Source organism: Hemitrygon akajei, chromosome 2 (assembly GCF_048418815.1).
Source record: "Hemitrygon akajei chromosome 2, sHemAka1.3, whole genome shotgun sequence".
In the NCBI taxonomy this organism is placed as follows: Eukaryota; Metazoa; Chordata; class Chondrichthyes; order Myliobatiformes; family Dasyatidae; genus Hemitrygon; species Hemitrygon akajei.
Window position 1 is genome coordinate 27,529,962 of NC_133125.1, and position 5,557 is coordinate 27,535,518.

General features: G+C 48.8%; 1 pseudogene; it reads right to left on the reverse strand.

The window, feature by feature from the left end:
- Positions 1–245: 245 nt before the first annotated feature.
- Positions 246–3,916, reverse strand: LOC140738497 (uncharacterized; annotated as a pseudogene).
- Positions 3,917–5,557: the final 1,641 nt, after the last annotated feature.

Consider the following 5,557-nt stretch of genomic DNA (forward strand, 5'->3'; position numbering starts at 1 on the left):
ATTATATGAATTACTGAATGGAAGCACTTAATATTTTATAGCAGTTGATTTGATAGCTTTAATTTATATTCCATTATATCTAACCCTAAAGTATATTTTATATGAAAATAAAGAAGAACCAGGTAAAATTGTAAATTGACTTATTCTTGTTACTTGTACTGTCTGTGTGCATACATCTACTGATGCTTCTGGACACATCATCAGTGATGTTCCTGGAATCATCGGCTGTTTTGGGTCTTTCAACATCATACACCCTTCTCCAGGTGACCCAGCTGGGGCTGATCAGATCCCAGCTTGTGTCCAGATGGCTAGCTACACATGGCTCCATGGCTCCCCTCTCTTGAGCCACACCTTGAGGCCCTCTCTGCCACATCGGTGGTACTGCGGATGGCTCTCCTCTTCCTCTCTCCCTCGATGCCCAAATTGCTGAAGGCTCTGGCTAAGGAACGGGCTGTGAATCCCCGACAAACGACCTCCACTGGGAGACACCTCGCTCTCCATCCAGCCTGCTGGCAGTTGCTGACCAGTCCTGCGTACTTAGATAGCTTCCTTTCAAAAGCCTCTTCCAAGTGATCTTCCCATGGGACTGTCAGCTCCAGCATCACCACCTGCTTCGTAGACTCAGACACAAGGACAATGTCTGGTCGCAGGGTGGTGGCTGTGATATGGTCAGAGAACCTCAGCTGCCTTTCGAGGTCCACCGACAGCTGCCAGTCTCTTGCAGAGGTCAGGAAACCTGCCAATGTTCTTTTGGCAGGTATTGGCTGCTCCCCAGCTCTTACAAAGGCAATGGTCTGCTTGGAGGGTTGGGACCACTTCGCCCACTCCACTCCTGCACTGATGGCTTCAGCGATGGTCTTCAGGACCTGATCATGCCTCCATCGGTACCGTCCCTCACCCAGTGCCCTTGTGCAGCTGCTGAGGATGTGCTCCAGGGTTCCTCGCTTGGAACACAGTGGGCACGCTGATGACTCTGCTTTGCCCCGTGTGTGCAGGTTTGATGGGCTTGGAAGCACATCGTACACTGCCTGGATGAGAAATTGGATGCGGTGTGGCTCGGCTTTCCAAAGCTCAGCCCAGGTCACTTTCCTCTCCACCGCATTCTCCCAACTTGTCCAAGCTCCCTGTTGCTTCATTCCCACCGCCTTGCAGGTTCTCCTCTCCTCCACTGCTGCTCTCATCTCCTCCTGAACTAGATAGCGCCTTTCCTTCCCCCTGATGGTGTCCATTTGGGGAGTTGGAAAGGATCCTAGCCCAGTTCGGCCCTGTGTGACCACTCCCAGCAGCCTCTTGGGACGCAGCCTTTCCTCTGCTTCCTGTACAACTTCCTCTACCCTCCACTTCCTGCCAGTCCTCACTTGGATCCCTGCTCTAGCCACCTTCGGATCACTTGAGTCCCTGTACTGTATCACTTCTCTGGCTCTTGTAACTTTGAATTCCTCATCCAGGGATCTGAAGGGCAGTTGCAGTTTGTTGTGGTGTCCATAGAGGGTGATGCTGCTCAGGCTTTTTGGCAGCCCCAGCCATCTCCTGAGGTGCTTACTGACCCTCCTCTCTAAGGTTTTGACTGTCGAGATCGGAACTGCATGGACGAGGAGGGGCCACAGGATTCTGGGAAGAATGCCATGCTGATACACCCAGGCTTTGAACTTTCCAGGTAGGCCACAGATTTCCACAGATTTCAGCCAGCCATCCAACTCTGTGCAGGACGCCTGAATGGATGTCGTGTCCCTTAGAGAGCTGTCAGAAACCTTAACTAAGCTCTTGACTGGCTTTTCTGTGATGGTTGGGATGGCTGAACCTGCGATGCTGAACCGGAACTTGTTTTCCACCTTGCCTTTCCTCACCACCATTGATCTTGATTTGGCTGGTTTGAAACGCATCCGGGCCCACTCCACCAGCTTTTCGAGCCCCTGCAGAATCCACCGGCAGCCTGGGACTGATTCTGTGGTGACTGTGAGGGCATCCATGAATGCCCTGACGGGTGGTTGCCGTTGAGTGGAATTCATTCTGGGCCCTCTGCACTCTGGTTCAGCAGACTGAGTGAGCATGTCCATGGCTGGGGAGAACAGTGTCACTGAGATAGTGCACCCTGTGATGATGCCGACCTCCACCTAGTGCCAGCTTGAAGTAATTGCTCCTGAAGAGACCCTCATCCTGAAGTTGCTGTAATAATCAGTGATAAGGTCTCTGATTCTGCTGGGGACGTGATGTTTGGTCAGTGTGAGCTGCATCAGCTTGTGCGGAATGGAGCCATGTGCATTTGCCAGGTCGAGCCACAGCACTGACAGGTTGCCCTTGTTCTCTCTGGCCTCCCCAATGAGCTGCGTCACCACACCGGTGTGCTCCAGACAGCCCGGCATCCCTGAAATGCCACCCTTCTGGACTGATTCAAGATTCAAAAAACTTTATTGTCATTCTAACCGTACATCAGCTCTGCAGGGCAGAATGAGACAGCGTTTCCCAGGAGCAGTGCAATCATAACATAACAAACCCAACACTAAATAATAAACATAACAATAAATAGTAAAACACAACAGCCACATGTCAGTTAAAAACAAGTTATAAGTGTCCAGTGCAAGTTAAAAGTGTCCAAAGCAGACTTAGTTGGAGAACTAGAGAAAACAGAACAGAACATGGCTAGGGAGAACAGAGTCACTGAGATAGTGCACCCTGTGATGATGCCAATCTCCACCTTGTGCCAGCTTGATGTAATTGCTCCTGAAGATACCCTCATCCTGAAGTTGCTGTAATAATCAGCGATAAGGTCTATTTTATGATAAAATCATATATGATAAATCAGCTATTTAGCAGTCTGACTGCCTGTGGGAGGAAGCTGTTTAGTAGCCTGATGTATCAATATAGGTGTTCTTTGCCAGGTAGGTGCGCAGACTATTGGAAACGGCACTGAAGAAGATCTTTGCCTCAACACACAGCAGGGAGATGATACGGAATTGGTCTATCTGGGTGGCGTTTTCCACACCCCTTCAGCCACTCTCCACTGACCTAGGATCTTCCCCCTTCTCCAGAAGACTCGCAGAATCTTCCACAGACGCAACAGGAGCTTGGGGCAGTTCTTGTACACTTTGTACGAGGTGCTGCTTGGTCCTGGAGCCGAGCTTGCCCTTGCTTTGCGGACGACCTCTCTGACTTCCTTTAGCTGCAGCTCTGACATGTCGAACTGCACATCCGGTTCGGGGGGGTCTATCAGGAAGTTGCACTCTCCCAACTCCTGCTCTCTTTCAGGATCACTGTATACCTTCTTCAGATGTTGGTCTATGTCTTCTTCCGAACAGGCCAATTTCCCACTGCGCTTCTGCCCCAGAAACTCCCTGGTGAACTTGAAGGGGTTGGCGATAGAGGCAGCGCGTTTTCAGGCCCTTTCACAACACTGCCTCCAGTGCCCCTCTGCCCGGCGGAGAACCCTGACCTTCTTTCGTAGTATGCACGTCAGCTGGGCCAAGCCGATGCGCTCCTCTTCTCCTGCCTCCTTGTACTGGGACTTCAGCGCTTTCATCTCCTGCCTAATGTTGTGGATCCTCAACGCTCTTTGGTTCTTTGAGTAAGGTGTTCTGGACCCTTTCTTCTCCTCTTCTCCGAACTGTTCAGCTGCGATGCTGACCATGATTGTTGTCATGGCTTGCAACTTCCTATCGACCCCTCCCTTTGCCGTCGCCTCCAGAATTTGGCTGACATCTTCATCAAACTGTTTCCACAGCGACGTCATGTTAGCTGCAGGCCATTTGATCCACCTCCTGTTAGACTTGATGTTAGAGGGATCAGTTTGCAACACTTGGAGGTTCCGGGCACTATGGGATGACTCCGGGCCTGGCACCTCCTTCGTCTCACCAGGTTGGACCCCTGCGCGTTGTGCTGCTCCTGCTCCCGCCAGACACTTCATCCTCGCTTGGTGGATCTTCAAGCCGCAATCGTTCTTGCAGATTTTGCCACATGCACACTGCTTGCTCATAGTCATTTGTCCATTGCCTGGGTCTGTTGCCGTCGTGTCCGTCCGACTGGGGTGCTCATCCTCCCCCCCTCTCGGGCACCCCCGGGGGTATCTTTCCCTTAGAATCATAGTAGCTCTTGCAGGGGTCCTTCTCTCAGAGGACACAGATTGGGTTGCCAGCCCGTTCTGACCTGGTTGCCGTCTCTCTGAGCTGACACTGACTCTCCAGTCGTAAACCACTCTTTTTGTGGTTGTCACCCAGTCTTTCCTGGCTAAGACTGAATAAGATTCAGTGAAAAACTTTGCCGTTCATATAGATAATTGCATCTTGTCAGTCCGTCGAGGTAGTACAAAGATAAAGCAATAACAGAGTGCAGAGTAGTGTTGCAATTACAGAGAAGTTACAGTGCAGGCAGACAAGAATGTACAATGCCGTGATAAGGTAGACTGTGAGGTCAGGAGTCTATACCTTCATACAGGAGGTCTATTTAGTAGTCTTATAACATTGAGCCTGCTGTTATCTTCTGCCCAAAGGGAGGAGGGAGGAGAGAGAATGTCCATGGTGTATGTGGTCTGTCAGTGGACCATACTTCAGTGAAGTCATATAGTAATGAAATTAGGCCCTTTGGCCTATCTTGTCCATGCCATCCTTGTGTTATCTACACCGACTCTACTTGAATGCACCGTTTCTGCATCACTCCTCAGTGACCTCACCCTCTTCAAATTTCGCCATCCACTTCCAGTCGCCCTGCTCTCGGCTACTTACTGTTGCACATTTATTGGCTAGTTGCTTCTTCAGTCAGCCTGTCCTTGCTCCTGGTTCATCCTACATGGCTTGTGTACACATCCTACACACCCTTCCAGGTCTGCTTGAGCTTCAACCTATCTGCTTGCTCATTTTCATGATAGTAGTGACACAAAATGTGGCTGGCATCCATCTCGAAAAAAGGTGAGAACAACGTTCTAGTGGAAAAGATAAAGTGAGTGTCAGTAAGATGTTAAACATAAAAGAACTAATAAGAAGGGAGGAGAGGTCTGGTTAAAGTAACAGATAGGAAAAGTACTTAAAATCTAAATTAACTTTAATTTTAATAAATATTAATATTTATATTTGGGGCCTTTCTCTCTGCAGGGAAGGCAGATAAGAGGTGATAATAGAAGTGTACATAATGATAATGGGAGACATAGATTGAGCGGACAGCCAGAGATTTATTTCCAGAGTGGAAATGGCTAATATGTAGAGGCATAAATTTAAGGTGATTGGAGGAAAGTATAGGAGGGATGTCAGAAGTAATTTTTTTTACACCGAGAGTGGTGAGTACATGGAAAACACTGCCAGGGGTGATGGCAGAGGCAGACACAGTTGGGACATTTAAGAAACTTTTAAATCGGCACATGGATAATAGAAAAAAATTACAGTCAGTTAAAAGTTTGGCACAATATGATAGGTGAAGGGTCTATACTGTGCTGTAATGTTCTACGCGTATGTTCTATATTTAGAGGAACCCAAGAGCTTTTCCTTTCTTACCAGTGTAATAGGCAGATTATTACAGTGATATTTAGGAATGAGGGAAATAGAGATTATCTAAACAATAGTTGGTCAGTCAG